The sequence below is a fragment of the Babylonia areolata genome, chromosome 29, assembly GCF_041734735.1.
Source record: "Babylonia areolata isolate BAREFJ2019XMU chromosome 29, ASM4173473v1, whole genome shotgun sequence".
NCBI classification, from domain to species: Eukaryota; Metazoa; Mollusca; class Gastropoda; order Neogastropoda; family Buccinidae; genus Babylonia; species Babylonia areolata.
The window spans coordinates 28,261,113-28,283,807 of record NC_134904.1 but is presented as its reverse complement, the minus strand read 5'-3'; the positions used below and the strand labels follow the sequence as shown (position 1 = coordinate 28,283,807).

Below are 22,695 nucleotides of genomic sequence, written 5' to 3'. Positions count from 1 at the left end.
GGCATAGCTGTTAGGATTTTCGAGATGTCTGAGGACGTGGTAGAGACCTATGCTAATGGCATCAGGGATCAAAAGATGGAGGAATGCAGGTTTTTAGGAATTGTACAATCAAGCGTTCAAATGGTTTCATTACGACTGATGTTAAGGCGACGGTATGATAATCATTAAGACAACTAGGCTGTGCTTTTTTGGAACAGGAATGATTGTTGATTTCTTAAAGCAGTGTGGCACCACACAAGACTGAAGGGGCATGTTAAATATGTCAGTGAAGACACTAGATAGTTGGATTGCACACTTCCTCAAAAAGGCCTGGTAAGATGTTGTCAGGGCCAACGGATTTTCTCATTTTCAGACGACTCAAGTGGCGTCTGACTTCATTCTCTTCGACTGTGAAAGGGGGAGTGGGGGTGATTTTGGGTGCAGCCACGTCAGAAGTAGACAATGGTGTGTCGAATCTGGAGTAGAATGTGTTGAGTTTGTCTGGAAGAGTTCTGACAGTGCTGTTGACTGTCTGGTGGGTCATTTTATAATCAGTGATGTTCTGCAGTCTGGTTCAGAGTTGTTTTCAGACAAGTTTTCTTCGAGTTTTTTTCCTATATGAAAATTTTGCCTTCTTAATGTATTTTTCAACACTTCTTTTTGCCTTATTGTGGACTATTTTATCATCAGTTTCACGAAAAGCTCTCTTTTTCCATTAGTTTTTGCCTAACAGCCCCATTACACCAAATTTTGTCATTTGAAAATATTTTGATACTTTTTGATGGAATGCACACACTTTCACAGAAAGAAATATAATCACACACTGTGTCGGAAAATTCATTTAAGTCCCGGCAGAGTCTTTAAAAACATTTCGGTCTGTACATTCAAAACAGTCCTGCAAGGTCTTGTCACCACGTGTTGGACAGTCCACTTGCTGGTACAGCTTCGGCATTTCTTTCTTGAGACTGGCTTTGTTGAAATCACCTGCAACGACGACGTGGAGTCGGGCTAACTGTTCTCGCACTTGCTAATTTCGTCTGCTAGCAGACCAAGTGCGTCAGAGAGGTTCGCTGTGGGATGGATGTACACAGCGATCAGCGTTACTGAGGAAATTTCGCGAGGGAGGTAGAAGGGTCGGCGCTGGATGGTTAGGAACTCCACGTCAAAGAAGCAGGCACGCGATAATACTTATATATATATATATGTGTGTGTGTGTGTGTGTGTGTGTACAGAAGATCTCAGGTTTCTGTTTCGTTCCTGCCCTTCATCATTCACTCGCCCCATTGGACTGTACAGCTGGTGTGTGTAGCTCCCGGTTTTACGTTTTTCACGTGCAATCGTGGAGGATTGCTCCCGCGCTGGTATCACTGTTGAGCAGAGGTTTAAGTGTTTTGTCAGTGACAATTACGAGGCGTTGCGCCCGCGTCCATCTAGTATGAAGGTCGTGCCTGTCTAGGGTTAAGGGCTTTACAAGAGGATTGCTTTTCATATGGGTGGCCTTTGTGTTTGGTGTTTTCTGTGTGCTACAGCTATATGAGAGTAGGAGTAACTTGCTGGACCTGTCTCATCTGTCTGTGTTTCCAGTGCCAGAACCTGGTTGGAAGGTGAGTTTCACTGTTGAAATAGTTGAACTTATCCCTTGTTTGTCTTTGCCAGATGACTGTAATCAGTATTGTTTTGTTTTTGTTTTTTGTTGTTGTTGTTCCATTGTTATGTTCTGTTGATAGGATGGAGAGATGGTGATGGTTGCATATGTTCATTGGAAGATAGGCGATGATGCTAAGAAAGGAAGTCAGGCTTGCTCTGTTTTCCTCTCTTGCATTTTGTGTTAAACCCAATTCTTAATGTATGGTGACAGTGTTATTCATTTTGTATTCTATAGAATTTCTGCCATAAAGAGATGAATTAACCCTTCCCTTGTGAACCCCTTTGATATTACATACTAAGGATTATTATTTCATACATTTGTTATCTTCAGAAGGTTGAATTATCATTGGTAAGTGATTTCCGAACTGACTCGTTTTCCACCCTTCACACGTCTTGTGTACATGGTCTTTCTTCAGAAAACGATGTGTTCATTGGAGAGTGTGAAGGGATGGGGGGAGTTGAATGGAATTTCAGACTAACATTTTTGATATCCACTTTTTGTATCCTGCTTTACCCTCATTAGACTATTTGGTTTTCAATTGTCTTGAATATTAATTGAGGGGGTGGGGTGGGGGTCAAACTGATGCAATACTTACAAAAAGGGTCATAGATTTCATGCAGTTTTGCAGCGTCCCACTTCCATAGCCAGTGTCTTCAGCCATCTTGGCATTACTTCGGTGCTCTGGAACGTCTGCTGATGTCCTTCCGTCCATTTCTCGAAAAAGAGCTGCCTGTATATGACTTCTGCAGATCAAGATTAAGAGTTACAATTCGCTAAAGGTTGCTCTGTTACGTGTTTTCTTGCTAGATACCGACTCTTACAGAAGGAAGTTCCAGAAACCTTTGAGCATTTCCTAAACTGCCTGAAGACGTGCCTTTCACGCTTATATACTGCAAGTAGACGAAATGAAATCCACGTTGAGAACACCTAGGATCTATTCATGCAAGACTAGATCTTCTCCTTCTTGATCCCAAAATTCAAGGGGACGGAAAGGAAACCTGACATTGAATCCCAACAAGTCCTGGTAAATGTCAACAAGACATTATCAAAGCAAAGTGGCACTGGGCACCATAACCCCAAGTCATCAACATGTTTCAATCATAGCAACATCGGACACTTTGCCAAGGAGTGACATCAGCCTAAATGAGTCCCTGGTAGCCAGTTGCATCAATTCAAGGTGTGAACACCTTCCGCCACCCCGTACTCTGTGTATCCCTTGCTTCACAAATTTATGCTCCACGTTGTAAGATGGTTGTGAATGGAGGGATTGTCAGAGGTCTGTATGACAATGTAGCTCACATGATTGTCTTGGCCCATCACTAAGTTTGTCCCTGATTCATTCACTGGGTATACAGTTCGAGTCATCTTGGCAGAGTCCTTATGTTTCTGTCCGTGCTGCCGAACTAGTGTCACCGTTCATTTGTGTAGGGTTTGATGTGGTCCTGATGGAAGCACCTGCTGAGGATGCACTAATCAGTAACACAGGAACTTCTGGTTGGCTTCTAATGTCGGCAAGTCAGAAAATGTTTGCACTTATCAATTTTCGTGAATAATATGTGTTTGTGTGTGTTTAGGCAGATTGGAATGTGAACAACAGTCATGTGTATTGTAGTAGGAAGATTTACTGGCATCTGTCACAAACGACAAGCTAACTACAAAACCTATGGATACACAATAGCCCATTGTGTGTCGACAATACATCAACAGTGCACTGAGGGTGTTGGGCGTGGAATTATGCTCATCAAATCAAAACAAACCAGCAAGATCCTAACGGCAGACTGACACAGTTTCAGACTGGTCACAGATTTGTTTTCATGACTTTGCCCAGTACTGTGCTGCGACCAGTCTTAAAAGCGCGAATATATACAGTGGACATCCTTTACCATGTGGTAAATGCGTGCAAGATAAGCACAGAGCTTCTGGCTATGAAAACGAACTGCTGTGTGTGTGTGTGTGTGTGTGTGTGTGTGTTGTTGTTGTATCGTTGGGGCACAAAAAACTAGATTGGCTGCTGGCTTTGAGTGAACTAGAGAACAGTGAAGTGACAGTAGTGTCTGTCAGTGCTGAGCCCTCCACCAAGGAGAAGGAAGGCAACAGCACCACATACACAGCTCAAGTCGAGCAGGGAGGGATCTCCGCTGTGAGCAAAGCACAGTAACAGCCAGTGGTGGAACAAGCTGAGCCTGAACACGACAGAGCGGCTCGCAGCACAGAGCAGAAGAAAATACGTGAAAAAGTAACTACTTGCAAGCGATGAGGTACAGGAAAAAAAGACCAAGTGCATATGACGGCACACACACATACGCACACAAACACACACACATGCACCAAGTGAATGAACAAGTTAAGCAGACCATGGAGAGCTTGATGAAGCAGACACCTGATGGCTGCTTTTTACACTCTGGACTTCCATGACCACTGGCTTTATCTGCTGGACTAGCAGTTACAGACAATGAAATTATCTGCCTACCAGATCAAATGCCTTGGTAAGGTCAACGAAGGCTACGTACAAGGGCATGTTCTGTTCTCTGTATTTTTCCTGAAGTTGGTGGAGGAAGACAATATCTATCGTCGATCTGTTGGCACGAAAACCACACTGTGACTCGGGGTAGACACGTTCGGTCAGTTGCTGTAAGTGAACTGGGGCTCGTGTGTAGACCTTACCTACTGTGCCGAGGAGTGATATGCCTGTGCAGTTATTGCAGTTGTTTCTCTCACCCTTGCTAAATGATGAATGGTTGGTATGGAGACATACATAGCGCCTATCCTCTGTTGGGTCATTTGCATAACAGGCTGCCTACCTCGGTAGAGCCAAGTGACGGTTGCCATTGGGTATTCGTCATTCGTTTCCTGTGCCATTCAATCAGATTTCAGGCATGCACACATACACACTCAAACAATCCTCTTTTGTAGAGGGCGATGATCTTGTAATCCCTCATCTCCTGTGGTACTTTACCTTCCTTCCAACATTGATAGAAGACTTCATGCAGTGGAAGCAGGAGGGCAGTCTTGCAATGCTTAAGTTGGGCGGGATTCTGCCACTACAAAGTGCCTTTCCTGTGGCCAAGTTGCCAATGACATTGCTGAGCTCATCCAAGGTTGGCTCAACCTCGAGTTCATCCATGGTTGGCATGCATGGGATGGCATCAAGGACTGAGGGGGACACAGTGTTCTGCCTAGAGTGGAGGTTGGAGTAGTGTTCCACCCATCTCTCCATCTGTTTACCCTTGTCCATGATTACTTATCCAGTGGTAGAATTCAGGGTGGCGGTCTTGCTGTGGGCTGGTCTGTGTGCTTTTTTTAATACCATCATACATGCCTTTGATCTTCCCTGTTGTGGCACCTGTTTGGATGCCTTCACTGAGTTGAGTCCAGTGCTCATTAACGCAACGTCAAGTTCGACCATCTTCAACAAGGTGTTCTTAACTTTGAAGACTACTCTATGCTCTCTGTACTCATCTGAGCTCTTTCCCTGCCAGTAGAATGTGTAAACCTCTTTCAGTGTGTGTTGAGTCAACCAGACATGTTTCTGAAGTGTGGCTATATCTACGTTCAGTCTCCTCAGCACGTCGTTAATGATGACTGTCTTCCTTGCATCGCCGATCTCTGAGATTTTCTGCGAGACCTGGCAACATGGTTCCAACGTTCTAAAATCCCAGTTTTAGAGCTAGTCTCTTTTGATGTCCTTTTGTGCCTGGTGCAAAGTTTTCAGTGTGCCCTTCGGATCTTGTCCGAGCCCCCATGCACCCAATGAGGGCAGCAGGCAATGTCGGGTCAGCACCTTACTGGCTGGGGGCTGCCCAGCTTGAGGTAGGTGACAGCTGTCCAATGGGATTTAATAGTCCCTCCACCATTTGGAGCAACCTCTGGCACCATGCTCTACCATAACCGAGCGATGACTTATAACCAGTGTCTGTTGCTCCCCATATTGTGCCAATGCCGGTGTCCTCTCCAGTGCGTTGTTTGGGATCCACATCTCCAGTATAAGGCATACGGCAGGGTTTAAGCCTGGGCAGGATTATATGGGGGACAGGTTGTTGCCCATGCAACCTCAGGAGGATACTGTGCATCACGTGGCAAGACCATGTACCAAACAAGTCCTTGACCAGGCAGGCATCTCCAGCATGTTTGCACTCCTGACCCGGAGCTATCTCCTGTGGCTCGGTTACGTCAGGCGAATGGATGACGGGTGAATCCCCAAGGACATCCTTTATGGCAAGTTCACCACTGGTTCCAGACCTACAGGAAGACCTGTCCTACACTACAGGGTCGTCTGCAAACGAGACATGAGGGCAGGTGACATGGACCCAGCCGATTGGGAGGTGGTGGCTGAAGACTGTAACAGCTGGAGAAGGACCATAAAGGCATGCATCCAGAGGAGCAAGGAGAAAAGAGAACAGCACTGGGAAGAGGGGAGAGAGCACAGACGGCAGAGATGGAATTATTTACATGAAACTCCAGTAAACGATATGAAGTTTGAAATAACAAACTTCACCTTTCTTTGTTTTGCTGCATTTTCTTTAATCATGGTTATAATGATATAGTGTATATGATTTTGATCCACACACTCAAACACACACACACACACACACATGTATATAAACACACGGGCGCACGCGCACACACACACTTTAGGACACTTTAATGTACCTTCTTCTGACCGTGAACAATGCAGTACATCACAGCAGAAGACTGAAAATTCCTGTAAAGTGGATTGTACTTTAGTCCTTGTTCACAAAAGTTTACACACAGCTGAACAGAACAGAATGCCAAATGCTTGAGAACTGGTCCTCTTCACGTACCTTGGAACCCTGTCTTACCAGAAAAACATCCAGGACATGTCTGAGGCAGTGCATTAATTGACTGATTGTTTGATATGTATACTTTGATAACGCCTATCCTCGGTCGGAGACCAAGCTCTAAGTGCTTTACAAACACGGAATCATTTGCAGAACAGGCTCACTACCTGGGTAGAGCTGACTGATGGCTGCCACTGGACGCTCTTCATTCGTTTCCTGTGTCATTCAATCAGATTTCAGGCATAGACACATACACACTCAGACAAACATGTACACTCAGACAAACATGTAACATTTTGCGTGTGTGATCGTTTTGTTCATTTACCGCGCCATGCAGGCTGCCATACCCCGTTTTCGGGGGTGTGCATGCTGGATATGTTCTTGCTTCCATAACCCATCAAACACTGACATTGATTACAGGAACTTTAACGTGCGTAGTTCATCTTCTGCGTGCGTATACACACGAAGGGGGTTCAGGCTCTAGTAGGTCTGCATATATGCTGACCTGAGAGATCGGAAAAATCTCCACCCTTTACCTACCAGGCGCTGTCACCAACATTCACACCCGGGACCCTCAGATTGAAAGTCCAAAACTTTAACCATTCGGCTATTGCGCCCGTCCGTATGGAATGTGGATATGGAAGGGGTTCCATTTCTTCTCTTCCTTGGAGCAAGTTGTCCACACCTCACTACAATACACCATACGATGCTGAAAGTGCATATGAGTTATCAAGGGAGCCATTCCCCAAACTGTGTGAACTAATTTCGTTTCTGAATGTTTAGAAAATGTTGCTTTCGGTGAAAGTTCTAAATATTCTTCACTTTCCTTTCCGTGTGTACTGAAGGAGGACTGTGAAACCATACTCCTTTTTTATAAATATTTTGAAAGGTGAAATCAGAGGATGAATAAAAGTTTTGCAAATGAGCAGGGCAGTCTCAGCACCCTGGAAGGCTCTTTCTCTTTGTCAAATACTTTCAAGTTTTACCTCAAGACCCAGCTTAGATGAAAATAACGAGAGGAATAATCTGTCCTAAACAGATGGTGGAGGGAGAATCTAACACCAGATCCACGCCACCAAATTGGCAGCAAAGCAAGGTGCATAGGTATATGCATTTCTTATTTTGGACATCTCAGAAGTTAACTCGTAACTTTCAAAATATGATAGATGAGCTTGGTGGCTGACACAATGAGCTACGTAGCTCCCACTTATCTGTGTCCACAACCCATTTCACTGAACATGTTGATTTCTTCTTCTTCACCGCAAGTGTTCAAATTTTTTTTAATTGAAAATAGCTCTTAAAATGTTAGTAATAGAATAAAGCATGCATTACAAGAATTTCATTCACCAAACAGCGTACATAGATTAATGTATTAATCATAATTTTTGGCTCATTGTTATTCAGTATGATACTTTTTTGTCTGCTGAAGTATATTCGACCAGTTGATGAGACGGGACACACATGCATGTTAAAACGATGTCATATCTTTATACCCATGTCATTCTGGATATTGACAAGTCCTGATTTCAACCACATGCTGACTAATTTACAGGCTTCCGCCTTAGAATAGTTTAGGTTCACTTTATCTCTGGTCATTTCAGTAACTTTTGCGTTGACTTCTGTCTGGAACAGCTTCTTCAAACGTTGATCACGTGCTTGTCGTCTTTTCTCGAGCAGGATATTCAGTGTATAGAGGAAGGGGTTGATCGCAGAATTTAACGGTAACACAAGCATGGCAATAGTCACGTTGACTTCACCAGGAATGCGGAAACCACTTGAGGCTAGCAAACCCAGCAGTCCTATGGGAAACCAACAAAAGAAATCACTAAGAGCAACAGAAATCAATCGACGAGCAATTGTTAAATCACTGGATGCTTTGTTAGATTGACCAGTGGACATGCTGTTGACACGCACAGACCAGTATATAAAAGCCTGGCCTGTAGCGATCATCAGAAATAGGACAAAGTTGAGGCAGACGATGATACTGAATGAATAGAAATAACCAGGAGAGTCATGCCGGGTTATAGGCAGAGGAATACAGATACTTTTCATGCTGTAAAACTGCCAGTGAGACATTATGGGAAGTGCTGGTATTAATGCCAACCCTGTTCCCGAGAACCATGCAATTATGCAAGCCACGTGAGCAGACCTGCGTCCAAAGTGCACGTGACTGAATGGAAACCGAAGAACTAGAAACCTGTCGAGGGTGATCAGACAGATATTGAATGCTGACACTTCATTGGACATAAGAGAAAACCACCCTGCCAAAGTACACACAAAGCTGTTTCTCCAAGTGATGTCATTCCATAGATATGTACCCTGGTACACCCTGTCTGCCACCCCAATAAAAGCCAAGTAGAGGCCCATCAAAAAATCAGAGACACACAGATGGATGACAAAGATACCATAGCTTTGTGTGCTTCCAGTTCTGTCCACAAAGGCACGGAATACAAAACTGGACAGATTACCAACCAGAATGAGAATTACAAAAATTGAAAGGAATACACGGTAAATGTTAGACTGTAACAATGATTCACAGGATGATATTTCATCTGAAGGAGCATGGCAGTCAAAAACATTGAATTTTTCCGGCAAATTAGCAGGGCAACACAGTTTGTAGTTGTCAGCATACACGGCTTTCAGGGAAGTTAATGACTGGAACACATTTTGAGGGAAGACTTCAATAGAGTTGCCTCTAAGATCTACCGTTTGCAGTTTGGTCAAATTAAAAGGTCTGTGAACAGTGTTTATTTTGTTCGCGGAAAGGCTAAGGTGACGAAGACAGGGAAACGTTTGCAAAAAGTCATTTTCCAGCACATTCATAGATATATGAGAAACATCCAGATGCTTCACGGAATGTAGAATACAATTCTGACAGTTATGAAATCCAGAAGACAATGGATTATATGCCAAATTCAAAGACCGAAGCTGTGCCGCACCTTGTAAGTGGTCCCATTCAACATATTCCAGATCATTGTGACTTAGATCCAATGTAAGAAGATTGGGAAATCCAATCTTGCTGAGGTAAACAAGATGGCAGTCCTGAAGACTGAGATAGACTATCATAGTCATATGTTGCAAAGCTGAAAGTGCAACACCTGAACTTCTGGCATCCAAATATCGAACATCTGTGATGTTTTCTGTTAAAAAAGTACGATGACAGAAGATGGATAATCCATAGCAAGTGCAAAAGACAGGGCAGGAGAACTGACACAACATTTCATCATCACGTTGTGGACATTGGAAAATCCCATCACATATGTGTTCAGGATGAACACATATAATCGATTTACGACACCTGTAATACCCTGAACACGTATAGCTGTCACAGTCTGTTTCATCCTCAAACCCTGGGCAGTCGTTCACATCATTGCACCATACATACACAGGCATGCAGTAGTATTCCATACCGGGACAAGCGAAATGAGTTTCCGGACATGTGTGGTTAATCGTGTCTCCATTCTGCAGAGAAATTAGAGTTATATCTCCTCTTCCATTGAAATTAATAGCAGCTGGAGGCCAAACAGACGTCGTTGCATGTGTTGTTGTGTTGAAACAGAAAGACTTGCACTCCCGTTCCCGTTCGTCAGCTTCATTCAAACACTGCGAGAGCTGATCACACCTTTGATGTTGAGGTATGCACTGCGGACAATAACATTTTCACAAATTTCACTTGATTTTTTCCTTTGCACATTTTATATCAACACAGTTTTTATGATCAGTTATATTGTATTTCAAAGCCTGCATTACATACACAATTGTATACTCAAATATGTGTGCATTAAATCATACCCCCCCCCACCCCCCCACCCCTTGACTAAAACGTGGGTGGTGCTTTGGGTGGAAGTATTTTGTATGAAACAATAAATTGAGGTCATGAATACAGTTTGTAGATGTGTAACATTAGACGGGAATGAAATACACAAAGAAAAATGTGAAAGGAAATGATAAATACAGCACTGTAAAACAAGAGAATCAGTTTAAAAAAATGAAAAAAACAAACAAAACGAAAACAACAAACCAATACTGCAAAACAAAATACTCACTGTGGACGTTGACATTTTCACTAATATCATGGTTTTTGTTGTTTACACACATAATATCAAAACATTCTTCATGATCAATTTATATTGATTTCACATCCATATTTCTACATCTAAATACATGTATACGCATCGAATATGTAAGCATTAATTTAAACAGAATTATACTGAGCTATGCTAAGTGGTTGCCTAGTGTTAATGTGTCTGCCCATGAAATGAGTTTTCATAGGTTCCAGACCCACACAGACTGTGATCCTTACTGCCCCCCACCACCCATCCCCACTAAAACTTCGGTGATATTTTGGGTGGGAGTCTTTTGCATGAGACAACGCATCGAGGTCGTGTGTGCAGCACATATTTATAGCAAACGTAAACGAACCCATGGCAACAAGTTTTGTATCTGGAACCAGTCTGTGTAGTAAACGACTCCTTGGTGTATTCAATACATTCACAAACAGAAATAAAAACATATATAAAGGTCGTCTCCTGACAGCAGTCTTCCAAATGAATTCACCTTTAAATTCCTTTATTTCACACCTATCTCTAACTCTCTGTTTTGGAGATGTGTGACACTGGAAGGATGATGAAAGTACCGAAGAAAACTGAGGAAAGGAAATAATAAATGCAATTTTGCGAAAAAAAAAGAAGAACAAACTTTTATAATGCTTTCAAGATTGTAACATACATAACCAAACACTAAAAAAGTACAATATGCATCGTTCAGGACAAGTGTGGCAAGTGCCTCACACAGGTTAAAAACATACAAAACGTGAAGTGAGTGCTGCTTGTAATGTAGAACAAACACAGCAAAGAAGATCGAAGTGTGCTAGTAGTACAGGTTTCATGGAATAAGGATGACTTCCCAGTGCTCCGTAATGAAACTGTAGCATTAGTGAAGTCACTGACGTGTTGCAAAGGCATAGGCATCGTTAATATACATTCTGAACTCTTGAAATATAGTAAAGCAAAATATGGCACACAGGAAGTTGGCCCCTACCAAAGGTCCACTTACTGATCAACACCATTCCACAGAAAGAAAACCCATTGCAATGTCAGAACTTCATTAATACGAGTTTGATCAGCCGTGTCATGAAGGGAATGCTCATAACCATTCTGATCATATTACAAATGCTAGCAGAAACCATCATTACTGAAGAACAGCCCACGTTCCCCAGTGGCAGAGGTACCTTCAGACAAGTTTTAACCTACGGATCTTCGTGAAAATCATCTCCAACACCACAAGGATATATACTAAATGTGTACATACTTTAAGAAGGCATTTGGCATAATCTGAGAGGGTACACAATAGGCCACAGTGAAGAAAGTTAAATGTTCATAGACTGAAGCCAAGAAGTGTTCAACAGTTCATTCACACTGGATCGATCATTAGTACTGAGAATCCTAGAAATCCCCACAAGGGCAGCAAAGACAGCTCTGTCCAGTCTGAAACCTATATGATTGGGCAACAATATCTCTAAAAACACAAGATCAGGCTCATACATGGACTGGTATATTTAATCTTCCTGCATATATGCAAGGCATGGACACTCACTGCGGATTTGGAAGGAAGAATCGAAGCACTGGAAATGTTGATACAGCAAAACACTAAACACAATATACGATGATCATATCACCAATAAACAAGTTTGCCAATCCATCAAACTGGACCATGTGGAGATATGCTGACATCAGTGAAGAAGAGAAAACTGTGTTGGTATCTCTGGCAACGTAACAAGAAGTCCTAAGTCTTTGTGAAAACTATCCTTCAGGGAATTGTTGAAAAGACAGAAAAAAGAATGGACAGGCATCATTGCAGAATAGATCAGGAAACTATTTGCTGTAATGCAGTCTTTGACAGACAACCAAAAGAATTGGACTTGGAGACATCTGGTAAACAGTTTTTCCAGTGTGGCACCCCAATGAATCTTCACAGGAATAAGACGAAGGAAACATATCTCTATAATATGTGCATGAACAGACAGGTACTCACGTGTGTATGTATGACTATAAACAGACCATCTACAGATGTGTCTGGAGTGGGGGCTTGGTGGTAATATGCCTAACGATGAAGTGATTCTTCACGGGTTCAAGTCCTGCATGGATTTCAACATTTTTGCTCGTCTTCAAGAAGACACTGAGTGGTGGTTTAGGTGCTAGTCTTTCGGTGAACTGAGGGTCCATGTGTAGCACCCACTTATCACAGTAATAGAACCCATGGCAACCAAAGGGATATCCCTGATGGAAAACAAGGTAGAAAAATCCCTTTGGTGGAAATTAAGTACACGCAAATACAAAAAAGTAAAGAAAGGTGGCATTGCATTGTGAAGACGCACTATCCCTTTGGAGAACAGTCCAAATTTCATACAAATGGATATGTTGTGTGAAAGGAAAAGTGACACAATACATGTAATATATTCACAGATGCATGGATGTATGTGTACGCAAACACACCTTCAAAGGCAGATGCATGCTCACAATTTTTCACTCAACTGGTAAATCAGCTAACTGATCACTCTGATTGATTTATCAATCAATACATAAAACAACACAGTTTGTCCGATACACTGTTGGTCAACTAATCAATCAAACGATAAACAAATTTGTGCACTGGTTTAATAAAACTACCAACCTGTCCGTTGCCACAGTCAAACACCATAGCCCCCACACAAGGAGGAAACACGCAAAAGTCTTCATCACTCTCATCACTGCAATCTGACCGAGAGTCACACAGCAGGGAGTAAGGCACCAACTCCAGGTTGTTGGAGCACTGAAAAGATGGCGGAAGTGGCGTCACTCGTGCCAGACACGGGGTCGAGGCAGTGACGTCATGATGCCAACAATCTGTATGCACGTCACACGCCAAAAATAACTGTGTCAAATGGCCTCGGGGACAGTGGATGAAATGGTGATGATGCTCAGTGAAATGTTCTGTCAGCGTGGCCAGCTGAGAGGAGGTGGTGAGCACAGTCCTGTTGGCTTTCAAATGGCGCTCACAGAGAATATTGGCTTGTCTCGGCTGGTTGCAGGCTGTCGTTGCCAGAGATATCAAGCTTTCTCTTGGCCTTGAAAAATAAAGTGAACAGTCGAACATTGTGCAAATACACACAGGCACTTGCACTCGCACACACCCTCACACACGCACGCACAGATATGTGCACACAGAAGGACAAGTTATGACGGTTTCATCTAATTACTCCATTCGTCCCACTTTGGTATTCTGTACCAGCCTAACCAGCCAATCAGTTATAATATGATCAAGTCTATCAGAAAGATCAACAGTGAAGTACTGCATCCTGTTTCGTTGATCCAAGCGAACTAAATGTCTTGAGTTGGATCACCTTACTGATAAATGCCTTAGTGTTAGCTAAGATTGCTCCCCACTCCATAGATTGATTTTTAGATCCACATGCGATTTGGCACAAATTTTGTAATTGTTTTCCTTTTGTGTCAAAATGTAAGGAAATTACTTACATACAGATACATAGATATCGGAGAGAGAGAGAGAGAGAGAGAGAGAGAGAGAGAGAGAGAATTACCAAAATGTAGTACGGGATCTATACATGCAGAAGGGTTTCCCTGTTGTAATGTTGACTGCAGAGTAGAAACTGATACTTTTTGATGACCATTGCATCAAGGCATTGTACCTGGAAAGAAAGAAAAATATCAATAGTCCATTGCTTTTGTGTGTGATTCGACAATCAGTATAGTCTGCACACTTTGACGCCTCACTGAAACAAAAAACAAAAACAAAACAAAAAAACAACAACAAAAAAAAACCCAGCAACCATGTTGACCTTGATTGTGATTCAGAGCCACGTGGTAACGGAAGCTGTTTTAGGCATTTGGGACTTAAGGAAGGATGCTGTCCTGTCTGCTGGCTAGGTGACCTGGACGTCATACTCCAACCGTCAGTTGCGGTCTCCTTGGGTTCAAGGACTTGTGTCATAGGGGTCAAGGATTTGTGTTACCATGGTCTAGATGAAGGCATGCCCAGTTCAAGGTTATTCCTAGGGCAGGGAAAGATGTCAAAGCATCATCCTCAGTCGAACATGGTGTACGTCACTTGGGGCATAGTACGAGTCAGCATGAACTGTCCGTGGAAAAGTGACACTGCTCAAAGTCCCTGATGAATGGAATGTTGTGCTGAGACCAATGGGAAACTGTCTGTATATTCTTTGCACTCCAGCGTCGGGTTTTGTAAACCACGTGATGGTAGGCAAAGTGGTATGGTATATGGAATATATTTAGCAGAAAAATGTGAAAGTCTGTTCTTAGTTCCTGTAAACAGTCTGAGGATAAAATGCACCAGCCACTGTGGCAATCTTGTTGCGGACTGATAACGGTCTCTGTTTCTCAGACCTGCTGGAAGCAAGATTGATGACTGTCTCTGTCTCTGCCGGTTGCAGGACTGTATTACGAAAGAAAGTGTAGAGAACAGCCTTGTTCCGTAGTCAAAACATTACTCGAAATAAATCCTATTCGCAGCATGGTTATCATCATCATCATTCTTTTTCTTAACACAGAATATGGAAACGTAATTTTCTGTGGCTTTTCATACCATTGTCTCTTGGTGATCTCAGTTCCATTTTCCTCCCCACGCCAATGCTCATGGTGGACCTTGGTGGCAGTCTCCAATTCAGTGGAGGTACTGTACTTACCTAGTCTGCTTCCATGGCTAAGCAATTATTACCGTGTAGTGTTTTCTGCATGCTGAATAAGAATGTGCACTACTGAACATTACCAAAGTGACCCAGCAGCAGTGTCGGGTCTCCACATATGTGTGGCTTCATGACAATCTGACACGGACATCTCCATGTGGGGTGCTGGGTGTGGGTTTGCGACAGGTGAGCTTGGGTGTTGCTGTGTGTGACAAGCTCTGTATGAGTTGTGTGATGGTAATGGTGCTACTGAAACCAGCACGGACGAGTGAAAAAATTGCGAGAAAAATAAACAGAAAAACAAACAAAAACAAACAAACAAAAAACCGTGCAGTTTATCGAAAAGATGAATTCTACCTATCGTGATATTCTTTCACGAAATATCAATTGACATGCCAGAAATATGTTACAAGTTCTATCAACCTGTCTCCAATACTTACATTGCTGGCAGAGAGAAATCTGTAGATTGTAGCCCAATATAAACATCTGAGAAGTCTATCACCTGCAAAATATTCATTATCTCATTCCACTCTGATGGGGTCACCAAGTTCGCCAGATGAGCGTCACGCAGACGACACTGATCCGCCGCTTCCTGCCACGTCAGAGGGTCGTTCGGAATGACGTATTCATAGCAGGTATCACCGACAGAAATATCTCCTTCACTGCAATGAGGTTTACCAGCGTACGGACATACAGCTTCGTCCTCTCCCCCAGAACAGTCAGCCATCAGATTGCAAGGAAAGTGCTGCTGGAAATCTGCCCAGTGTGGCACAGAACAATTCCATACGTGACCAGGTTGTTGCAGTAGAACAGCAGAGTGTTTGTGAAAAGAGTAAAGCATACGGAAGCCAAGTCTTCCATAGTGAGGACTGTAGGTCTGTCCTGTAAATCCGACTCTAACAACTTCGCCATACATAATGAAAGGAGGGTGCCATCGTTTGGAGCAAGATTTCGTTAATCTGTTAAATTTTGTGTAATTATGCTTTCTAAAAGAAAGGTAAACATTCTCAGCTTCGTTACAAAACAAAGGGGAATCCAGCTGAGACCGTGGGAAGCTGATCATAACCCAATGGCCTTTAGGCACTTTGACAGTGAAGCCTCCATTTATATTATACATACAAGTGAAGTCGCTTCCCCAGCATTTCGTCTGCACATATCCTGAAAAGAAATACAAAAAAGCTTTCAAACAGAAGCAGAACGTACAATTTGCTAGAAATGGTCGGCGTATGCTGCCTGGGTCAGAATTTGTCACATTATTATTGACATGACCATGAATCCACAACAAACCAATTTCCGAAACTGTCTAAGGCATAAACAACTTACACCTGCTTGAGCAAAGCACCCTAGTGTCGTGGAAATGACAGCAAAGACATCACTTTGGTATTACAGTTTTGTTAGGGGGACGATGCCTGTGCACAACAGAACATTTCCTCCTACTACACTCAGGACAGCAAATAATCAAATCTGTTAATCTCTTTCTCCCCCCCCCCCCTCTCTCTCTCTCTCTATCACACATAATATATATATATATATATATATATATATATACATGTATGTATGTATGTATATATACATTACACACACACACACACACACACATATATATATATATATATATATATATATATATCATGCAGCACTGTCAAGCACAGGCAACAACTAAACCAGCCCATAATTCGAAAATACTTTGCAAAAAATCACGAAAAATACAAAGGGGTGTGGTGGGGAAGGAGGGGGTCACCTTCTGAGACTACAACTGGGGACCGTTTGAATCATATCAGTAGGAGAGAGCTGACTGTATACCTGACGTGACCCCAATTTTGTTTTCTGTTGAGTCTTACTCCTAAGATAATTCGGCACTGGCATTGTACTATCATCCCCATCAGACAGCTTTCTAGTTTTTAGACCTCTGGGTAACGGGTTCGCTTCGGTCTCTTGGTACCATCTTGTGTCCACTGGTCCACGTATCTGCTGACCAGTATCCAAGCGTTCCTTGGACAAGAGGTACCGTGTTATGGCAACTGTCTGGTCCATTGTCTCAGTCGGAATAACGAGTTGTTGAGTTGAGTCCACTGCCACTCAAAACCTCGAAGTTAGCTTACAAAAATACTTTCTTTAGAATTATCACATTATGTGCAGTTGAAACGTTTCCTTTCTATCCCCCAGACCCTCCCGTTTTTCGTTAGTTATTGCCTTTTATGCTATTGTTTTTAAGTGATAGTTTCGTGTTTTGGTTTTGTTGATATATACTCTTGGTGGCTTCTTGACTTTGTATGTACTGGTAGCTTATTTGGTGTTAAACATTCAAAATTTCATTTCCTTCTAAACTATATGTTATGTCATTTTCACTAGTGGATATCTAGCACTAGTCCTTGAGAAATTGGAAAACCTGTTTTGCGTTTCTTGTTCGCAAGATGTATACCAAGGGTGCCAAAAATATTTCTGATGTATATGCAGTCATGTTTTGGGCGAGCGTTGGTTTCTTCTTTTTGGTTAATCTGAATCCACTTTTTATTTCAGTCTTGTCGCACCTGAAGATTGGTTGACTTCCCTTTCAGTTGGAGGAAGTTGTTTGTATGCATGGGAATGTGTCCTTCTCACTACACTTTTCAGTTGTGACAATTTCAGAGCAGAGAGATTACTTCTCCCAACTCCAGTTTTGTTTATTGGGTTGTTTATCGATTTATTGTCTATTCATTTATCTGTTTGTTTATTCATTCATTTATTGATTTATTTGTGTATCTATTTTTTCATACATTCATTCATTCATTCTTTCATTCATTCATTTATTCATTTAGTTTTACAACAGAACATTATGTCTTTACTCGTGTGTTTTTGTTGTTGTTGTTATTTGTTGTTGTTTTTGTTTGTTGGTTGGTTTTTTGTTGTTGTTTTTTGTTTTGTTTTTTTTTTTTTTTTTAGGATCTTGACAACTGGGGGCTTAGTTTGTTTTCCCTTTGGTCAAATGGAGACGGGCGGATGATAGTAGAATATTTTTTTTGTGTACGAAGGCTACATTTTAACCCCTTCTGGAACAGCTTCTGTTTCCGAGTTTCCAACACGTGAGAAAGACCGAGCTGCCTGGGTGCGAGGGACAACAACCAAGAAGGGAACTTTCTGGAGCAGTTTCTGGACTCTTCGACCTCCTACACTATCACTACAACCCACGCCCACATAAACCTGCTTGTCACCCCAAACCCCAAATGGACATTTGACCATGGGCAGTGGAGCAAAGTTATAGTTCTTCCGTCTGTTTGAAAGTGTGTGACATTGTTTGACCTAGTGTGGTTACCAATTTCTTATTACCAGTTTTTTTATTACTATTGGCGTAGATGGGATATATATATATCACTGCTTATTAGTGGATTAGGAAGGGGAAAGGTCAAGTTGTAGATTAACCTGACACGAGCGTCTGACAGTTGAATTTTCAAATACAGTTGATTTGCTTGTTTGTTTGTGATTGGGCTCCAACACGCGCCCTCTGATCTGACAGTCTGTAACGCTAACAATAGTGTCACGGCGGTTCGATTATGAATCTGTGTATTAATCTGTCTGTTCGTCTGATCATCCACTTTATAAGACAGTAAGCAAAAAATAACACAAGCATGTTTTTACCAGTCAGTTTCTGCACAGTTACACAGCAAATGAAGTTCGAGAAGCAAACGCTTGTAAAAAGCAACAACAACAACAACAAAAAACCACACACACACACACACACACACACACACACACACACACACACAAATATCCTCACGTGCGCAAGCGCACACACAAAACCATAAATGCGCACAAACATGCAGCGACATAGACACGCACGTACACATTATTGCTCATTCGCCAGCACATTCACACCTTAATTAACTAGATGTGCACATCTCTCTCTCTCTCTCTCTCTCTCTGTCTCTCTCCTCACTTGTGCACGTACGCACTGTTACTGTGCATATACTGACCAGTTTTTTCAGAAGTATTCCTTTTAATGAGGCCATACTGGAAGAAAGCCATTCCGTACATGATATGTATATCCACTGTGTCATTATTGACAAACTGGGGGTTGTACCGAAACCCAAATGTCAAACTGTTATCCCATTGTACAATGTTTACACGTTTCATGTGCTCACACCCAAGAATTTCCCCATCTCCCGTCTTGATGGTGACACTGAGGCTCTCACAGTTAACCACCATCTTCTTGATTTCCATTCGCAGTATAGGGTCACCTCCAAACATTTGTGACGGGGTCTGCAACGTGAAGGAACACATAAGGCCAGTATCCCGCTGAAAGGTAAAGCCTCGTCTGGGTGCAGAAAGGGAAATAAAACCTTTATGAGAGCGATAAAAGGTCTTGACAGCGGTTTCATGGCCAAATATACATCGCCATATTTTTGGTGAGGTGAAATTTACTTCGATTGAGCGATACGAGTCAAACCACACTGTAGATGAAGAAAAGTGGTATCATCTCAAATCTAACACAATTCAAAGCAGAGTCAAGTATTCATCTACTTAAACGACGGATAAGGTGGATTCAATTCACAGTAAACAAATATTTCAATGGATGCTTACAACTGTGATGTTAGACGACTCATGCTAACAAAACTACAGAATAGCTAAAAGCTTCCAAACCTGGATTTGAGCATCTGCTGTTTCAGATCTGGGTTTAATGACTGTAACAGCTTACATGTTGGAAAGTCCTGTGAAACATATGGCGGATGTAGCATTTGAACTCATGGACATATTTTACGTTTATTTTGTCTCTCATGAGTTAAGCTACAGACTGCACATTAGTCACGATTATTATTCACTGTTCACGAGAGGAATTAACTGTGATTGAACAATCTACAAAGACAATATATTTTCTCCAAAGAACTGGTATTTAACGAGTGAAAAAAAGAACCAGTTAAGTGATAAGCAGTTCATTATTGTCCCCCTTGCTTGTTTCCCTACCACAGACTTCTTTCTGATAAATGCCAAGATGTGATGGAGTCCAGAACAGTTCAACAGCAATACATTTTTTCCCCTTGCGTGGGTTATATTTTCTTTGCAACATCGTCACCATTACAATTTCACAGTAAATGTCACATCAATAAAACAATGACAATTTACGACACCTTTAGCAACAGTAACACATGTACAGTATGGCGGCAGTTTGCAATGGTATGTCTGATTTACAAACAAATCAATCCAAACGAACAAGCAGGAAATAACAGAAGAAAGAAAAAGGGGAACACACACACACACACAAGAACAGAACATAGTTCATGACATTTTGATTTTCAGCTGACAGCACATCGTGACAGTCAGATCTCATAGATCACAGGGAATATCCAAACGAACCAATCAACCTAAGAGCAGTCAATATATGTTTCCAGACCTGTGGAACCACCTCTACCTCTCTATAAACGTGGTTAAATCCATGTTCCATCACTAAAACTAAGTAGGGTAGCCATTTAATTATAACAACAAAAATACCGGTGATTCCTTTCCATTAGGTGGATTGCTTTTCTGTTGTGTACTTGCGTTTGAGTTCAGCAATGAATACGTGTAAAACAGGTTTAAAACTCACTTGATAATGGGCTTTTTGTAATCACGTGTTCCTCTGGATACTGGGCATTTGTATAGGTTTTAAAAAAAAATCACCAAAAATAATGACAAAACAGAATGACTTGCAATTTTGAGACAAGTTTATTGATAAATGGAATAAGCGTGGTTCTAAGTTTAATAGCCCTTACTTTCATGGTTCATTTTTTGTAGCTGGAGTGATAAAACATAGTTTTTATACAACAACAAAACTGAAGGTGGTTGCAAATGCATAGAAGCAAAATTTTCAGCATTGTTGAGAGAAGGGTTATTTTCCACATAAATCACATTGAGAAACCCAAACGAATGTAAAAATGGCTATTTGAGAGTGTCTGTGCTGTACAAATGAACAAACATCAGTAACGTGCAATTGGCAAATTCGTAATTTTTCATGTGGCACTCTTCAGCATACTAGGCCTTAGTATAGCGTTGAAACAAACAAACAAAAATAAAAATAAAATAAAGACAAGACACACAGTCGTGAAATTTAGAGACACAATAACAATAAAGTGAATAAGAAGTGCACAAACCTTCAAAGCTCTTACTGTTATGGTTCACTTTTTGCAGCCAGAGATATATAGTATTACCTTTTTTACGATAACACAATTGTGGATGGTTGCACATCATAGTGGTAAAATTCACAGCATTGTGTTGAAAGAAGGGTTGTTTTCCACATGAACTGAATGCCAAAAACCACGTAGAGTGTAAGAAAATGGCTATTTGAGAGTTTCTGCACCATACGAATGAGCAAAAATAAATAACATGCAAGTGGCTAATTGGTAATTTGTAATTTGGCATTCTTTAGTACACTAGGCATCAGTATGGTTTGAAAACTATTCATAAAAAATAAATAAAAGACACATTGTTCTGAAAGTTGGAGACATCGTTACTGATAAAGTGAGAAAAAAGAGAACAAACTTTCAAAGCTCTTACTATTATGGTTCACTTTTTGTAGCCAGAGATAAATAGGATTACTTTTTTACGATAACAAAATTGAGGATGGATGCACATCATAGTGGTGAAATTCACAGCATTGTTGAAAGAAGGGTTATTTTCCACATACACTGTATTGTCAAACCCTGCATAGTATAAATTATTTTTCAGAGTTTCTGCACCATATAAATGAACTAAAATAAATAACAAAAGAAGCTGATTCATAATTTGTTACGTGACATTCTCCAATACAGTAGGTATTAGTATAGTTTAAAACAAAGAAAAAAAATGTCACACAGTTTTGAAATTTGGAGACATGATTATTGATATAGTGAATAAGCACAGTAAGCAGCTCTTCACTCTATTGTAGCTGAATGGAGATGTGGTATCCTTTACGATAATCTTTTTTGTCTAGGTAATCCAAACTGTTCTTGAGAAAAAAAAGTTGTTTTTGACACACATCACACTGATAATCACAAGTTTCTGTGCTGTAAGAATACACTAACACTAATCATAGGGACGAAAAAACCCTCACTATTTGATATCCAAAACAGCTGCAGTCTACACATGGCAAGAAAAAAGAAACGTCAATGGGGCTGTGGCCAGTCATACCTTGTAACTGCAGTCCGTGTAGTTCCTGGTCTGTGTATGGCGGAACTGCAGGAAAAAAAATCTAAAATCTTCATGCCACTCTTTGCTCACAAATCAAAGAAAACTGTCCGTGCTCTGGTCAGACTGTAAGCTGTGTGCATCGGCCTCTCTTTCACCGTCCCCGTCCGCATCACTTGCCACGCCTCAATGCTCTTCCACTTCAGGTCCGATATCTGATCAACTTTCATGTTCGCTCTCCTCAGATGGAGCAAAATCACTATCTTCTTCTTCTTCACCATACTCTACATCTGATCCTTCTGTTTGGACCAGTTCCACGGCTTCTCACAGGGTGAAAGCACGCCTTTCTTGTCTGCTCTGTGAACCATGTGCACTGAGTTGCGACGCCATTGTTGTTTGTCTGAACACAAAGACCTGGGTGACGATAAAAATAGCTCATCAGTACAGCAACAAGT

The 22,695-nt window shown here is 41.6% G+C and overlaps 1 long non-coding RNA gene across 2 annotated transcripts; it reads right to left on the bottom strand.

Moving 5' to 3' along the window:
* Nucleotides 1-13,417: 13,417 nt before the first annotated feature.
* On the bottom strand, nt 13,418-22,328 carry LOC143274725 (uncharacterized). Of its 2 annotated transcripts, none has more exons than XR_013053299.1 (3): nt 22,244-22,328; nt 14,006-14,113; nt 13,418-13,531 (listed from the first exon to the last, which is right to left on the bottom strand). It is a non-coding gene; the product is annotated as an uncharacterized LOC143274725 (long non-coding RNA). The 2 variants fall into 2 exon arrangements; XR_013053298.1 differs by lacking the exon at nt 22,244-22,328 and adding an exon at nt 15,568-15,679.
* Between the last annotated feature and the right edge of the window lie 367 nt (nt 22,329-22,695).